Source organism: Mixophyes fleayi, chromosome 10, assembly GCF_038048845.1.
Source record: "Mixophyes fleayi isolate aMixFle1 chromosome 10, aMixFle1.hap1, whole genome shotgun sequence".
In the NCBI taxonomy this organism is placed as follows: Eukaryota; Metazoa; Chordata; class Amphibia; order Anura; family Limnodynastidae; genus Mixophyes; species Mixophyes fleayi.
The window spans coordinates 62,970,914-62,986,630 of NC_134411.1; the positions used below are offsets into that span (position 1 = coordinate 62,970,914).

General features: G+C 41.7%; 1 long non-coding RNA gene across 2 annotated transcripts; it reads right to left on the bottom strand.

The window, feature by feature from the left end:
• Positions 1 to 1,055: 1,055 nt before the first annotated feature.
• On the bottom strand, positions 1,056 to 9,573 carry LOC142104260 (uncharacterized). 2 transcript variants are annotated; one of them, XR_012679545.1, is made up of 2 exons: positions 8,975 to 9,573; positions 1,056 to 2,650 (listed from the first exon to the last, which is right to left on the bottom strand). It is a non-coding gene; the product is annotated as an uncharacterized LOC142104260 (long non-coding RNA). The 2 variants fall into 2 exon arrangements; XR_012679546.1 differs by lacking the exon at positions 8,975 to 9,573 and adding an exon at positions 3,292 to 4,190.
• Positions 9,574 to 15,717: the final 6,144 nt, after the last annotated feature.

The following is a 15,717-nucleotide window of genomic DNA, read 5'->3' on the forward strand; positions in this document are numbered from 1 at the left end:
AAATGTATATGTAATTTGTATGTATCTGAAAATACCAAGTATTTGCAAATTAATTCTTACTAACCTTACTCAAGCAGTAAGTAATCATGTACCTCCTAGGGCAACACTCTCCAATTTAGCCTCACAGGCAGAAATAAATTTCCTTCAGACAAATTCCACCTGTCCTTTATTACTTACAGCTACATATAGAAGTCCTTGTGATCCTTAAAAATGTGTTTTCCTAGCTTTAATGAATGTAATTTAAAGTGCACCCATCAACCTGCATTTGAAATTGCCAGAGTTCCCAGGACAATGATGGCAATTTTAATAGGGGTTGAAAGGAGTTCAAAGAGATCACTGAGAGTTGTCTTTTGTGTACCTGTTTAGTTATCTGTTGGTTGTCTATGTTGATTGTACTTGCCTCTGTGTAATAAGTGTGTGAGTACGGTGTGTATATGTGTTTTTTTGTGTGTTTTTCCCCTTGTCTTAGATCTTTCTGTGTTATTTGTGATGCTGAGAGCAAGGAAAGGGGAGCAGATTAGAGCAGGTGGGCATGAGGAGAGAGAGATAGAGGAGCAAGTAGGAAGGCCATGCGTTTAATTAAGAGACAGGGCCTTCTACCGCTAGTGGGAAGGCCAACCCGAGGTGCTTCAGCTGTGAGAAGAATTGTGTCCTTGTGACAAATATAGTGCCAGGATATGACAGATTTTTGTTCATCCAAGCTGCAAAAACTCCATTTGCCAAGGAGAAATAACTGTGGCTTCTGTTTGTGCTGCTGTGAATGTGGTTGGCCCTATTAACTGATCCTTTGAGAATTGCTGCAGCAGCATTTCAGATAAAAAAAGGATCAAAGAAAAAATGTCAGAAGAGAGGAGATCAGCAGAGGAACTGAAGGTGGACCTTCCCTAGTCATTGGCAATACTTAATGTGAGGTCTAAGCTAACTTTTAAGGATACATAAAGCTGTTGGGGTATCGGGGTTCACCGATACTTCTATCAAGCACCTTCAATGTCAGTCAGATCTTTCTTTGTTTTCAGTCGACTGGTGAACAGAAAATACTCAACACCTGTATGATGTAATGCTGAGCAGCTTTATTCTGTTCCAATTTGAGACCACTTCAGCGCTTATTTTTATACATGTAAGTCTAGGGGTATAGATTCTGAACAACCAATTATAAGACATTAAAATAATGAGAGAAAATCAATTAACAATATATATATTTCAGTTTTACATCAAAGATCAAACAACTCTTTCTTCTTTGTGTGTTATCTCTTTCCAGGCTTTTTGCCAATATCCTTGTGCTGCCCCCATCTTTGAGTCCTTGGGTTTTATCTTATCAAGAACTTTACTACATGTTCTTGGAATGTTTTCGTTGATGGGAACATGGCGCTGCGTGGCCAACCTTGAATAATTTGTCTTTTTAAACTGAAAATAATATCTGCTTAATTTCCCTTAAAGTCATAGCATCACATATTAGCATCTAAAGCTTAGCACATGATAGATATTAAATCAATAATCATACAATTGCACTCTAACATTCCCCTCTTTGATTAAATATCAACTATTAACCTCTACCTATCAGTCATGGCGATACTCAGCAGAAGACAGTTAGTACCTACATTTAAACATATGGTATCATAAGGACCCCATATGATTAGAACAAGAATTCATTAAGCACATATCTCTGGTACTTTATCACCATAACTTTTCTTTCCCTACTTAATGTTTTATCTCGGTGCATAGAGGGGAATACTTTGCTGATATCTATTCAAAAGCTTTCTTGTATTACATGTTAAGTAGCAGTTCCATATAATCATTATAGTTAGTACAAGAAGAATTAGTATCAATGGATGAATCAAAATATTCATTGCTTTCTATATGGAATAAGATTCATTAACAAATATGTCCCACTAATGAATAGGACATCAATTTTCATTCTGGTTTCTCGATGGTCACTGTCAATCTCTTGTTGCAGACTGTGCAGGTTTTTGGTTTGATTGTTGACCATTGCTGATAATGTTCACTGTTTGTCTCAGACATTAAACTTGTAGAAATTTCTGTGATCATTACTGGTTCTGGAAGCTCATTATTTTTCCTGCAGGAACAACAATCAAGTGTCAGTAATTTCTTAATCAGCCATATAACAATTTTCTCTACCACATATACAATGAGCTGGATTGCCAAACCCTTTGCTACTAATGGCAATATTTCCAATATTCAAAATGAATCATTGCTGACAACTTTGGCAATGAGGTTAAGTATTTACAAAGGCATTTTAAAAGTTTATTCTCCTATGAGTGCAAATTGTTGAGCACTCCTTCCCATCTGTTTCTCACAGTGACATAGGCAATTTGTCACTTATCTGTCTGTTTCACACTGGGTTAGGGAGGCATTGACCCCTACTTCAGGCAGAAATATTCTGGTAAGACATATCAATACCATAAGACAGTCATTTCTATTTATCAGAACAAGACTCCCCTGATTTGAAGACTCTGCAGTGTGATGCGTGAATCCAGGTGTCATTTCCCTGTACTTTCACTGCCATGGGAGTCATCAACAGGACTTGATAAGGACCCTTATATCTGGGTTCAAGACGTCTCCTGATGTGCTTTCTTATGACCACCCAGTTCCCCAGATAGCAGTTTATGGGTACCTGTATCAAAATTAGGGTCTGGAATGGAGGAGAACATTTGACCATATATTTCAGTTAGTTGTTTCTGTAATAAAGCAACATAATTCAACAAATCACCACGTACATGCTGTAGTTGCTATGGAAAATAACAGCCTGTTCTGTGTGCTGTGCCAAACAGTATCTCATTTGGTGCTAAACCTGTGTCTCTTCATAAGTGTAGTTCTAATGTTAAACAGAACTATTGATAAATATTCTAACCAAGTCTTTTTGGTTTCTTGCATAATTTTCTGTAGTTTCAATTTAATGTCACCTGCTGGTGGCCTATAAGGAGTGTGAAAAGCTTGTGATACTCCCAAGTTCTTCATTACATGCTTCATTATCTCTTCTGTAAAGGTTGTACCTCTATCTGATTCAATAACTTCAGGTATGCCATATCTATAGATGACTTCTGAGATTAATTTCTTTGCTGTGTTTTTAGCAGTAGCTTTTCCTTCTAACACATACTCGTAGGTACCACATTTAGGAAGTTGTATATAGTCGATCTGAAGTCTCTGAAAGGGATAGAAAGCCTTTGGGGTCTTTACTCTTTGCCCTGGATTGTGTATTCCACATATCCAGCAAGCTGCCACATAGTTTGTGTCCGCACAGTTAAATCCAGGGGCAATCCAATTTTTCCATACCATATTAGTCATTGCCTCTTTGGAATGATGTACTTGTCCATGTGCAATCTGAGTCATTACTGGGTATAAGGCTCTTGGTAGGCACCATTTATTTTCTTTTGACTATATTCCTTGCTCATCAAGCTGTGCACCTTCTTTTTCCCACTTATTCTTTTCTTCCTTTGTTGCTTGTTTCTGAAAGTCTTTAAGGCTTTGTAGGTCTGGGAATTGAAATTTGTCTGTGTCACCTTCTGTTGAGTCTACAAGAAATGTAGTATTCTTTGGTTGGAGGGCTGCCTTTTTTTGCTGCCTGATCTGCAAAGTTATTTCCTCTTGCTTCTGGAGTTTGTTCTCTAGTGTGAGCTTGAACCTTTATAATTCCCACTTGTTTAGGGAGTTCCAATGCTCTAAACAGTTCATTAATCAAGTTTGCATGTTTGATGGGTTTTCCATTTGATCCTTGGAAATCTCTGCTTTTCCAAATGGGACCGAAGTCATGCGCCACTCCCCAGGCATAACGTGAATCTGTATATACATTGGCTTTTTGTCCTTCTGCATATACACAAGCTTTAGTTAGAGCTAATAATTCTGCTTCTTGTGCTGATGCTCCATTAGACAGTGTTCCTGAGTCAAGCACCTCTTCCTCAGTTGTGATGGCATAACCTGTATATGGAACTCCATCCACATAGTATCTAGATCCATCTACATAAAGAGTTAGGGTTGCAACTGAAAGTGGTGTGTCAGTAACATTATGCAAAGCTCAAGTTTCTAATTTCATAAGTTCCAAACAATCATGTGAAAATTTTTGTGTGTGTATTTCTTCAGTTTCTTCTTCAGACACTTCACTCAGGTCCTCATATCCCCTGTCTGATGATTCATCTTCTTTGCGACTCCCCTTACTCCCCTCTTCTGAATCATCAATGGGGAGCAAGGTTGCTGGATTGAGGATTGTGCATCTGCTAATTGTTACATGTGAGGCGCTGAGCAAGGCTACCTCATATTTAGTTAGTCTAGCTGCAGACAAATGTTTTGTTTTTGCTTGATTAAGAATTTCTGTGACTGCATGTGGAACTTGAATAATAAGTGCATGGTCCAATACCATATCTGCTACCTTTTCTTTCAGTATTGCTGCTGCTACTGCTTGTATACATAATGGAGAACCTCTTATAACTGGATCGAGTTGTGCAGAATAATAGGCCAGTGGCCTTTGCTTCGTTCCATGTTTCTGTGTGAGGACTCCTAGAGCATGTCCTGACTGCTCATGGCAGAACAATGTGAAAGGCTTCAGATAGTCTGGTAGTCCAAGTGCTGGTGCAGTAGAGATAGCATGTTTCAGGGCTTGCACTGCATTCTCTATTTCAGTTATATTGAGTGGTTCTGTTCCCTGTTGTTTCCTCAAGCATTCATACAGTGGTTGCATAAGAATTGAAGCTGAAGGAATCCACTCTCTGCAATATCCGAGGAGTCCCAAAAAGGCTCTGATTTCTTTGACTGTTTTTGGTGTCTTCATGTCTCATATAACTTTAACTCTTTCAGTTGTAAGATGTCTGGTTCCTGCAGAGATACAATGTCCTAAGAATATTACTTTTTCCTGTACTAGTTGCAACTTGCTTGGTGATATTCTGCAGTCTTGTTCGGTCAGAAAACAAAGTAATGACAGTGTTTCTGCTTTGCATTCTTCTTCAGCTTCCGCAGCCACCATGAGATCATCTACATATTGAATGAGTTGAGTAGTTGGATTGATAGGCCTCCATCCTTGGAGAATTAGTGCCATTGCTTCTGAAAATTCTGATAGGCTGGTGGCTCCTCCTTGAGAGAGTCTTGTCCAACAAAATTGGTTTCCATCATGGGTGAAGGCTAGAAGGAGTTGACTATCTTCTGTGATTGGGACTGAGAAGAAAGCATTTGCCAAGTCAATTACTGAAAACCATTTTGCATTTGGCGGTATCTGATTAAGCAAAGTGTGGGAGTTGGGTACAATGGGAGTGTTGATCAGAAGTCTTTTGTTGACCTCCTTAGGTCATAAACCATCCAGTATTGCACCCCCTTGTCCGACATCTTGTTTCTTTACTGGGAATAGGGGTGTAGAATAAGGAGAGCAACATTTTCTTAACACCCCTATTTGTAGATATTCTTGTATTTGTTCTGAGATTGCTTTGGTTTGAGCTGCTGCAAGTGGGTACTATTTAATTGAGACAGGATGTGTTCCTGGCTTTAGTGTCAGTTTTACAGGACTTACTTTAGGTGTACCCACATCCTGTTTTCCTTTGGACGATAACTTGTCTGGTACTATGTTCAGCCAATCTGGTAGATTAACAGTCTTATCCTTGTGACATGTGCTAATCTGCTCCAGCATGTAGATTGCTGCTGTAAGCTCTTCTTGGACTGGAGATAGGAGTTGACTTGTGAGTTTTACTCCAGTTGGGGTGTATTTGATACTGGCTTGTATCTTTGAAAGTACATCTGCTCCCAATAGATTATAGGGACAAGATGAGGAAGTGAGAAATTGTATTGGTACTTCAATTTTCTCTTCACCTACTAAAAGTGTGACTGGTTTACTTTCTGTTAGTTTTACTTATTTTCTTGCTAGGCCTATAGCAGGTAAACCAATTTCTGTTAATAGTTGTTGAGGTACCTCCTGTTTTCTTAATACAGTGCGGCTTGCTCCAGTATCAATTAGACACTCACATTCTAGACCATTAGGTAATATGATATTCACTAGGCCTTTAGTCAAGTTGTCTTTCAGAGTTTGGTTATTTGTGAGCCGGAGGTACGTTGGAGTGCCAATTTCCTATGCCAGTTGTTGGTCTGTAGCTTGTTGATTTCTTCTTTCCAGCCATTTCTTATGCTTATTGCAATCTCTTTTCATGTTTCCTCTCTGTTTGCAAAAGAAACAAACTCCTTGCTTTTTCATTTCTTCCAGAGTCATGTTTTCTTTTTCCTTTATTTATTGCTCAGGTGCACCTCTTGTGTCTGTACGAACCTTCAGTCTTGATTTTCTTGAACCACATGAACGGTTTGGGACTTGTCTTTGACTTTCCTCTGCTTCTCCTTTTCCCGGTCTTCTATACCTTCTAGGACTTGGAGCATGGATTGCATTTCCATTGTTGCTGCTTCTGGTCTTATAAGGAACAATTGTTGATGATATGTTTCAGAAAGGTCATTAAGGAATATGGTCTTAAACAGTCTGCGATGTTGGGCTTTATCTCGAGTAAAACCTTCAACTTCGTGTGCTTGAGTAGCGCTGTCACAATCTGGCAAAGCCAGTGCTGGTGCTGAAGTTGCTTTAGCTTAAAACTGGTTAAACATTTGGTTTTGCTCAGTGGAGAGTGTAAATGTCTTACTATCACCTAGAAATGCTAATGCAAAAACACAGATAATAGCTCATAAAGTCTTAAATCTTTTTCATTTCCGTACAAATATTGAATTCCCATCAATGCATTACCATACCCACGATACAAAGAAGGACTTGCAGTATATTACTATTATAGCACAGTAAATAAGGGCAGTGAATGCGTTTACAACACTGATTGACTCAAAATTGTTATGAGGATAAAAATAAAAACCTTTTGCTTTCTGCACATACAGAAAAACCATCTGGTTCATGCATTTGCTATGCGAATAGCACATAAACTCTAATATCTCTTTCCAAAACAAGGTAATCATTACTCAGCAGAGTCTACGGTTTTTAAATTCTTGATTAGTTTTTACTTATGTTTGTTGTAGCTGTGGATCAAAACATTGCAAACTTCTATTCATTGGTAGTTGGATAAATTCAATCTGGATTGAAAGGGTGCTTTGTAGCTGGAGAGCTTCTGTGAAGAAAAAAACTTTTGCATAGAGATTAACATTTATTCACTAGAAATTACAGTAACTGTTATTAATTCACATTGAACAGCTGCTAATACGACACTTGTTTAAAAGTTTCTCTTTGTAGCTTAACTGTGACGCTATGCGTTCCATACAATGAAAAACTGATTTCCTCAAAGGGCAGTCCCTAATCTCACAAACAGGAAATGTCAAAGTGACGAGACCTGGGCGAGTGTTCAAAGCCACTCCTTTCTCATCATCTCTTTGTAAACCAAATATTCACACATATTTCCAGATTCTGTGATTTCCATGTTTAAAGTACAAATATATATTCACAATTCTCGCTCACAGACGACATTTTATCTCGTAACATTTCTTTATGGGCATAACAAACCCTCCTGATTTCTGAGAACATTTATCAGCGCCATTTTCACACAGATAAAAACAGCTTGTAATATATATCTTCATGTAAAGCTCACTCCCACAATTCTCAACTTCATTAAAGAGAAAGCTATTTTTCTCAAATTTCAGAAACAAAATTATTTTGTTCAAATACAGAAACGGCTTGTTGGACCCCAGCCAACTTGTCCGTCCACTGAATCGTGTAATGACGGACCAAAACATTTCAACACTTGTTATGCATCTCTTTAAAAGCTTAGAATTAAGCAGGCAGGCATTATATTATTTACAAATGTACAACTTCTTTAACCTTGAAACATGTCTTTTGTAAAAAAAAACAAAAAACAGACAAGACAGACAAACACAGATCTCCCTCACACGAAGTAAGACGGAGACAAAACTCACATACAGAGAAAGAAAAATCAGCTGATACCTTCCAGCCTACTGCTGTGGAACTACAAGTCCCAGCATTAGACTAAATACAAGTTAGCCTCAACATGTTATTATCACTCAGCACTCCGGACATATTTTATCAGCATTACATACATTGTCAGATAACAACACACTGAAATCTTTTACACAGAATAAGGGAGGGGCACATCTCACTCATTCAGCTGCGCAGGATCAAACATACATTTAGCATATCCACACATTGACCTGATCTTCATAGCCAAGCCTTTTTATCCATTCTTTATTATTCAAATAAAACCCATACCATTTCTCTAAGTCTAATGTCCCTTCTGGGGGAAATCCTGCTCTCTTGAGTACTTTATGAATTCTTTTAAGAGCTTTACTACCTTCTCTCTTTTTCATTATATCCATAGGCTTGCCTATAGTAGGCATCTTACTGTTCTGTGCCCCCATTTACTGGGTTACTGGTCACAGTACTGTCAGTATCTGGGATACAATGTCTTATAAGTGGAATAAGGTAATACAATTTTCCCCTTTGTACAGACTATAAGTATCTTTAATCCTTTACCTCCTAGTCTGCCATAGGAACACCAGATGTGAGTTTTATCGGCTGTAGATTAAAAGGCTGGCACTTATGGCTGATCCGATTCTTCCCCTCAAGTCAGTGTATGGACATATAGGTTTATAATCTGGTAACATATGATTTTGTGGCCAGTATGTAGTATTTCTTCATTCAAATGCACCCGAACGTAAAATATAGTTCTTTTTCATTACTTACAAAACCGTAATATGCATTTGTAGTTGTAACATACTCTAGTCTAGGTCCCTTGCAACCTGAATATTTTCTCAGAACAATGCAGCAGGTACAATTCTTACATACACCTCTCTTATTATCTTCTAACTAAAATTGTCTACATCCATCATAATCTACAGTATCCATACATTTATCATTTCATTATCCTTTCCTTTGACTGTACATTGGGTTCATAGAATACCCTCTAATCACCTCAACTGACTTTCCTTAGACATACAAAGAAATACTGAACAGAGTAAGAAGGTAGAAATCTACACTTTTCTTACTCACCGGATTTAGTTCAGCAGTTCTCTGGACATCAGTGGAGTTTGGCGTCAGGTGTGGAGATATTGGAGCATCCCGGATCTAGCCCCCAGAAATGTTGGGGTATCGGGGTTCACCGATACTTCTATCAAGCACCTTCAATGTCAGTCAGATCTTTCTTTGTTTTCAGTCGACTGGTGAACAGAAAATACTCAACACCTGTATGATGTAATGCTGAGCAGCTTTATTCTGTTCCAATTTGAGACCACTTCAGCGCTTATTTTTATACATGTAAGTCTAGGGGTATAGATTCTGAACAACCAATTATAAGACATTAAAATAATGAGAGAAAATCAATTAACAATATATATATTTCAGTTTTACATCAAAGATCAAACAACTCTTTCTTCTTTGTGTGTTATCTCTTTCCAGGCTTTTTGCCAATATCCTTGTGCTGCCCCCATCTTTGAGTCCTTGGGTTTTATCTTATCAAGAACTTTACTACATGTTCTTGGAATGTTTTCGTTGATGGGAACATGGCGCTGCGTGGCCAACCTTGAATAATTTGTCTTTTTAAACTGAAAATAATATCTGCTTAATTTCCCTTAAAGTCATAGCATCACATATTAGCATCTAAAGCTTAGCACATGATAGATATTAAATCAATAATCATACAATTGCACTCTAACAAAGCCAACAAGACTTTATCGGAAAATATTTTTGCAAACTGCAAAATAGTGTAATCCAAATGCACAGAGAGATTCTCTGCAGGGATCTGTCAGCTACAGGAACCATATTTGGTGAGGAGGCGTGTATTGCAGCTATCTAGGAGCAGGCACAATATTGGAGGGAGGATTGCTCTACAAGGATCTGTCAGGAGGGGTTAGTATGTTGAATGGAGGGATCCTCTGCAGGGGTCTGTCAGCTGCAGGGAGTGTTTTGGGTGGAGGAATGCTCTGCAGGATTCTTTCGGGAGCAGATACTGTTTGGTGATGAGCTATGTTCTGCAGGTATCTTCTTGGTGCAGGCACAGTCTTGGAGGGAGGAATTCTCTGCAGGGGTATGTCAGGAGCAAGTATTGTGTTTCGGGAGGAGGGATATTCTGCAGATACAGTGTTGGTGGGAGGAATGCTCTGCAGGGATCTGTCAGGAGGGGGTAGTATGTTGAGTGTAAGGATACTCTGCAGGGGTTTGTCGGCAGCAGGGAATGTTTTTGGTGGAGGAATGCTCTGCAGGGATCTTTCGGGAACAAATACTGTTTGGTGATGAGCTATGTTCTGCAGGTATATTTTATGAACAGGCACAGTCTTGGAGGGAGGAATGCTCTGCAGGGTTTTTGTAGTTCTGCTTTTTTTATTGCTCTAATGTCTCTTTCTAAGACATGCTGGCCCTAAACTACGATAAAGCTAAACACAATAAAATATTGGGGTGATCCGTGCAATCTAATCAATTGCAGCCCTTCAACTCACAGTGCACAACCCCCTAAACGTGCCTGGTATACATGTGGTCTAAACAAAAATGTGAGAAGAAATGGCGCTATTGATAAACAATCCAAATACTAATAAAGATAATATTAAATGTTCATATATTTTCAGTCTTTGATGAATTTCATATGCTTGATGTATTCACTCCTCTTTATCCGATATAATCCTCTGTGTTCGCTCATCCGATGGATATGTAAAAATTTTTTAAAACAAACATAGTGCAACCTGTCTCTGCCATATGATAATAAAGGAATAGCACTATCCTTTTAAACCCTTGTGAGAATATAATTATAAGAACACCTCGTGAAGGGGAAGTATTCCTGAACCCCTTAAGGGTATACAGTTACTAAAATCAACTGTGAATAAAGCAAAAATGGCACCAATGACATCATTTTCCTTATATGCCCTTGTGCTCAGAAAATGTTATATAGACACCTCGTGTGAAAAAACAATTCTTCCTTTACCCCTTAAGGGTGTACACTCACTAGAGCCAACTGTCAATCAAGCGTATCACGGAATATCTATATCTTCTTTTCCAGTCTTGATATGGAACACCAGGTTCCACTCGTCCGTTATAGAAATAGGGAGAAAAAACAATGCTCCATAGTGTAAAATCCTCAGACAATTTATTGACATATAAAAATATAAAAACAAGGCCGTCATATACAGGAAACTCCCCGCATATAATCCTAGTAATACACAAGCTCCTCCACCGAGGATGGGTGGCCTCTTACCCCTTTCCGGAAACCAGTGAGCGTGATGATATATCCCTCAGCATGGAGTGTCCCGGGCAGCACCCCTGCAATAACTGACTTCCGAAAGAGTAGAGTCCTCACACCCTAGGAATCCCCGTTGGAGCGTCTGACGTCACTCACTGTCGATGCGTTTCGATTCAAAAATCTTTATCCATCTTTTACAATAAAGCTAAACTAGCAGCTCCACCATTATGTGAGTGACAGCAATCTCACTCCATGATAGTGCTGAATCTGCAGCTAACCACAGTATGTGATGGCATACCATGTCTGTATTGCGCAAGTAACACGTCCATTAAGGTTTCGGCCTTAATCGTCGTAATTTCATTGCTTTTTGGAGTTTGAGTGGAAGAGTTTCGATAGTTTTCTTTCATTTTAGATGGTGTGTTAGGAACCTTAATCGGACATGTTAAACTGTCAGGATTTTTGTCAATGGAATTTCATGGCTTTTTCTACAGTAAAAATATTGATAATAAATATATAAGCCTAAAATTTTACGGCCTTTAAAAATAACTTGGCCGGACGTGGCCAGGACGCCATCTCGAGAGGCTGCTTTCTGTGTGAGCTCCTTCAGGCTGGCCGGATTTTACCTCTTTTACCCTTGAAATTGGGTCTTTCTGCCCCTTAAAAAGCCTTTCTGTCTGCCCTCACTACAGTCGAGAAGCGAGTGCTAGTGCGGAGACTACCGCGTTCACACCTGCTCCAGTTGCCTGACTTCACCACCAACTCTCGCTACTACCTGGTCCCCCCGCTCTCCCCGTGGCCACCGACGATCGGGGACCAACTTCAGAGGCCTCGTTCCGGTTTTGACACCAGACCTCGAGTCCCAGCTTTGCCGCGGGTCTTTCACATCCGAGGGGCGTGGCCTCGTTCGCGGAGCTCAGGACCGCCGGGACTATGCCCGCTGATATATACACCCGGGACATCCTTCCTTAAGCCTGGAGGCACCTGAATCTGTGGCCACTGACGGCGGGAGCTGCGGACTATTGGCGAATCTCTGGGGGTGCTGAGGAGGAGGAACGCTGCCCATCTGACAGGAGGCTGTCGCAAGTGAGTCACTCTGCCCAGAGCTATCCCCTATATACCCGTGGCAGCGCACAGTTAAATCACTGCAGCGATCTATTTCCCCATCTTTTCAAGCCCTTCTCACCAGCCTGTGTGTCACACGCCGGACTCCCGCTGTCTCCCCGGGAGTCGGCGCCTGTCCCCGCTGATTCCTGAGGCCTCCTCCACCAGGATCCCTCCTGTTAAGCACAACTCACTTACCTGGTTCCACGCCGCTGCCACCGTCCAGCGCTGTCTGTTCCCTTCTTCCGTTCGGCGCTCAGTGTTCTGCGCATGCGCAGAGCTGTCTAGCCCTTTTCTGTGCTCTCACTGCCCTCTATTGGCTGCCTAATAGGAACTGCACTATATCTAACCCCTATGACCAGAACTCAATGCTGGTTCTTTCAGTCAATCCCTGACTCTAGTATTGGATACAGCTCCCGTGCTTTTGCTCCTCTCCGGGTTTCCAAGCCGCTATCCCTCCGGGAACACCACCTCTAGGTGGCTATGCTACCAAAGCTCCGGTCAGCACCGCCAAGTGGCAACTATATTCCGCTTCTGCAAACCAACTTCCGAGTATCTACGTTGCAGTACCTTCCTGCTATTTCCACTCCCAAGTTGCAACGTCACTGAACATTACCGGCATCTTCATATCAAGTGGCAAGTTTATTCCTAATTGATTCTATGCTCTCTCTATTGTGGTTCACTGGGAACTTTCTTAGGGGACCGCGACCTGCAAGTGGAAGCCGCAAAAGCCCATATTCCCTTGCGGGAATCACTGGTGAACACCTTTCACTTGTTAGACTCCGCGCCCCTAGCGAGAGTAACGCCAATCCCGGCTGAACTACTAGGATCCGGTTTTAACCCTACTGGTACGTGACACTCTGCCTGCAAGACCCGGCGGGAATAGCCACACTCCCACATTTGGCTGCCAATCCCAGGCTACTTACCTGACTGACCTGTGCTTCCTGTGGGCAAGCTCTGTGGAGGCTGGTCTCTGGAGGATACCTGGCACTGGGGTCCCTTTGCTGTCCACTGGCTGCCCTCACTTTACAATACAGCTTACAGGCTTCATATAGCCTGCTGGCCTCTAGTGGTCAGGTGTCTACATTACCATTCCTGTGTCTATACACACAGTGCTCACACTGATATCAAGACTAAATTTTCAGACCTCCCTTATAAAGGCCACTCAGGGTTGCTATCCCACCTACTCTTTATTTTACCTGTGACCAGATCCCATCACGTTCTCTCGGGGCTCTCAATGACTTTATAACCCTCTACATGCTGGCAGGGGGGAGTATTTTCTACAATGCTATTTAACTCCAGATTCATGTGAGTCCTCCTTCCTACATGGGCCCGTTCATTGTATTTTACTCTACTAATCTGCTTGGGCATATCATCTCTCCAACGATTCCTGCTTAAATCTCCAGCTCTCTGTACTCTTTCACAATGCCTAAGGGAAGTAAGAAATCTCATCCTAAAGGACTTCCTCAATATTTCTCGAAACAATCGACTTCAACTCCACATAAGGGAATAGACTCTCCACACACTTCTGCTGACTCTGACTCAGACGAGGATGATGCTGCCTCGATAACCAGACGGGACTTTCTAATGCTAATTAAAGAAATGAAAGAGCTTAAATCTTCCGTTCACTCAGAGGTGCAAACTGCCCTGCACTCGATACGTGCGGAGATGACTTCAATAGGTAACCGCACCGACCAAGTTGAGCGGGGCCTAGAGACGGTAGTGTCCTCCCAGAAAGGAATGGAGAACCAGCCTAGGGATGTCATCATACGGCTTCATTTCTATACTGCCAAGGAGATGATCCTACGCGGGGCCAGAAAACGACATACCCTAACTTACGAAGGTCACAATATACAGATTTTCCTGGACTTGTCACCAACCACCCTGGCTAGACGTCGGGAGTTTGCCCCAGTAACGCAAGTTCAACGAGATCACAATGTGCGATATCGATGGGGATTCCCCTTCCGCCTCTTCCTTTGGCATCAGAAGCGCCAGATTTCCGATCGCACACTACCGGAGGCTCAAGCTCTTTTTCATCGACTGGGCCTTGCTCCTGGATCCCCCTCATGCTCTTCTCAACCATCTGTTTCGGGTACTCAGGATACCAACCCACAACCTCAAAGAGCACCGCGGGGCGAATGGTCCACAGTCCAGAAATCTTCACTCCTCACAAGACTTCGTAATCTAACTCCCTGTCAGCCTTCCAAGTTCAGGAAGCTCCTCACTCAAAGTGGGTGCATCTGAGACAGGGTTAATAGTAGCTGTTTCTGTTCACTCACTGACTATCACCAATGGAGGCATTCCAAGAAGATGAGGTTCTTTGGATACATGCCTTTTGTGATGCACAAACATTGTTTTGTTTTTACTGTAATGTTTACATGCTCTAGGTCTGCTGTTGTTTTCTCTTTCTTTGTTTGCTTTCCCGTTTCTGCTCTCTCTCCTATTGCAGGTTGGCCTTCACGTCCGCTCCTTCCTCAGTGCCATAACGTATTGCCTGCATGGATCCCTCCGGGAATGCCACTCCTCTCCCTCTTCCATCAGCAGGCCTTTTTGTTCTTGTTTATTTTTCATCTGGTGTTCTGTTCTGGGTTTCTGTTTTGTTGCTCTTCTCATACTTACACTGATACTTACTTGCATATGTAAAATTTGTCTGTTACCATTGATACCTCTAGTCAGACAATGTACCACGGTTTTTGTATATGTTTTCATTATGTGGACCTATGTTGCAGATATGCCCTAATCCACCACTCCCCATCCCCCCCCCCCCACGGGCTTACTGGGGGACTGGTACTCACCCCCCCTCCCTGTCAGCCCTCTACCTGTCGTCCTCTCGATTGGTAACTGCCTGTCATTTCCCCCATAGAGCTTGCTAGCTCTCAGCTGATCCCGGGTACCCAGAGTACCTCTCCATTTGCCCCACCAGCACTTTGGACGGGTGGTTGGCACCACACCCGCCCTCTTGCCCCTACCCCCCTACACTTCTACAATGTTTTCCCACTCCTGGTCGTCCTGTGTTTCTACCCCCTCAGCTAGCCAGAATTACAATTTACTACACATATCTCCGTCTCCAGATTCCTCTCCCCTGACTTTCTCATGACCCTTCGCCTGGTATCTTATAATGTTAAAGGTCTCAACTCTTCCCAAAAGAGGGGCAAACTCTATGCTTCATTAAAGGCCCTTAAAGGCGCTCTAGTATTCCTACAGGAAACCCACTTTATTAAACACCTTCATCCAGATTTCAAGTCCAAATGATTCCCCCTTACCTATCATGCTTTTGATTCAACCCAGAAGAGACGTGGGGTGGCAATCCTTTTCTCTCGTAACCTTGTTTTTGATCTCACAGATACACATAGAGACAAGGAAGGTAGATTCCTTATTCTGGTGGGTAAATTGAATAACCTCCCGTGCACGTTAGTGAATATCTACCCCCCGAACCAAGACCAGCATAAATTCTTTAAACGTCTAG